This window comes from Musa acuminata, unplaced genomic scaffold, assembly GCF_036884655.1.
Source record: "Musa acuminata AAA Group cultivar baxijiao unplaced genomic scaffold, Cavendish_Baxijiao_AAA HiC_scaffold_1136, whole genome shotgun sequence".
In the NCBI taxonomy this organism is placed as follows: Eukaryota; Viridiplantae; Streptophyta; class Magnoliopsida; order Zingiberales; family Musaceae; genus Musa; species Musa acuminata.
In genome coordinates, this window is record NW_027021348.1 from 4,440,001 (window position 1) to 4,442,500 (window position 2,500).

A 2,500-nucleotide genomic window follows, 5' to 3' on the forward strand; every position below is an offset into this window, starting at 1 on the left:
GCTGAGATGGCTGACATTTTGCTCCGCTCACGACGGTCACCGCGCGACGCAAGAACAGGCCAAAAACTGGCCAAACCGGCCCAAAAACGGGCCAAAACTGGCCATTTTTGGCTGCGCGAGCGAGCGGCGAGCGGCGGACAGCGAGCGAAGCGAGAGGCAGCACCGTCCCTGCTATACGAAAGCCCCATCCAGCCCTGTGCCACCCGGGGGGTTCCAGGGTGCTGAGATGGCTGTCATTTTGCTCCGCTCACGACGGTCACCGTGCAACGCAAGAACAGGCCAAAAACTGGCCAAAACTGCCCAAAAACGGGCCAAAACTGGCCATTTTTGGCTGCGCGAGCGAGCAGCGAGCGGCGGACAGCGAGCGAAGCGAGAGGCATCACCGTCCCTGCTATACGAAAGCCCCATCCAGCCCTGTGCCACCCGGGGGGTTCCAGGGTGCTGAGATGGCTGACATTTTGCTCCGCTCAAGATGGTCACCGCGCAACGCAAAAACAGGCCAAAAACTGGCCAAAACGGGCCAAAACTGGCCATTTTTGGCTGCGCGAGCGAGCGGCGAGCGGCGGACAGCGAGCGAAGCGAGAGGCAGCACCGTCCCTGCTATACGAAAGCCCCATCCAGCCCTGTGCCACCCAGGGGGTTCCAGGGTGCTGAGATGGCTGACATTTTGCTCCGCTCACGACGGTCACCGCGCGACGCAAGAACAGGCCAAAAACTGGCCAAAACGGCCCAAAAACGGGCCAAAACTGGCCATTTTTGGCTGCGCGAGCGAGCGGCGAGCGGCGGACAACGAGCGAAGCGAGAGGCAGCACCATCCCTGCTATACGAAAGCCCCATCCAGCCCTGTGCCACCCGGGGGGTTCCAGGGTGCTGAGATGGCTGACATTTTGCTCCGCTCATGACGGTCACCGCGCGACGCAAGAACAGCCCAAAAACAGGCCAAAACGGCCCAAAAACGGGACAAAACTGGCCATTTTTGGCTGCGCGAGCGAGCGGCGAGCGGCGGACAGCGAGCTAAGCGAGAGGCAGCACCGTCCCTGCTATACGAAAGCCCCATCCAGCCCTGTGCCACCCGGGGGGTTCCAGGGTGCTGAGATGGCTGACATTTTGCTCCGCTCACGACGGTCACCGCGCGACGCAAGAACAGCCCAAAAACAGGCCAAAACGGCCCAAAAACGGGCCAAAACTGGCCATTTTTGGCTGCGCGAGCGAGCAGCGAGCGGCGGACAGCGAGCGAAGCGAGAGGCATCACCGTCCCTGCTATACGAAAGCCCCATCCAGCCCTGTGCCACCCGGGGGGTTCCAGGGTGCTGAGATGGCTGACATTTTGCTCCGCTCAAGATGGTCACCGCGCAACGCAAAAACAGGCCAAAAACTGGCCAAAACGGGCCAAAACTGGCCATTTTTGGCTGCGCGAGCGAGCGGCGAGCGGCGAACAGCGAGCGAAGCGAGAGGCAGCACCGTCCCTGCTATACGAAAGCCCCATCCAGCCCTGTGCCACCCGGGGGGTTCCAGGGTGCTGAGATGGCTGACATTTTGCTCCGCTCACGACGGTCACCGCGCGACGCAAGAACAGGCCAAAAACTGGCCAAAACGGCCCAAAAACGGGCCAAAACTGGCCATTTTTGGCTGCGCGAGCGAGCGGCGAGCGGCGGACAGCGAGCGAAGCGAGAGGCAGCACCGTCCCTGCTATACGAAAGCCCCATCCAGCCCTGTGCCACCCGGGGGGTTCCAGGGTGCTGAGATGGCTGACATTTTGCTCCGCTCACGACGGTCACCGCGCGACGCAAGAACAGCCCAAAAACAGGCCAAAACGGCCCAAAAACGGGACAAAACTGGCCATTTTTGGCTGCGCGAGCGAGCGGCGAGCGGCGGACAGCGAGCGAAGCGAGAGGCAGCACCGTCCCTGCTATACGAAAGCCCCATCCAGCCCTGTGCCACCCGGGGGGTTCCAGGGTGCTGAGATGGCTGACATTTTGCTCCGCTCACGACGGTCACCGCGCGACGCAAGAACAGCCCAAAAACAGGCCAAAACGGCCCAAAAACGTGCCAAAACTGGCCATTTTTGGCTGCGCGAGCGAGCAGCGAGCGGCGGACAGCGAGCGAAGCGAGAGGCATCACCGTCCCTGCTATACGAAAGCCCCATCCAGCCCTGTGCCACCCGGGGGGTTCCAGGGTGCTGAGATGGCTGACATTTTGCTCCGCTCAAGATGGTCACCGCGCAACGCAAAAACAGGCCAAAAACTGGCCAAAACGGGCCAAAACTGGCCATTTTTGGCTGCGCGAGCGAGCGGCGAGCGGCGAACAGCGAGCGAAGCGAGAGGCAGCACCGTCCCTGCTATACGAAAGCCCCATCCAGCCCTGTGCCACCCGGGGGGTTCCAGGGTGCTGAGATGGCTGACATTTTGCTCCGCTCACGACAGTCACCGCGCGACGCAAGAACAGGCCAAAAACTGGCCAAAACGGCCCAAAAACGGGCCAAAACTGGCCATTTTTGGCT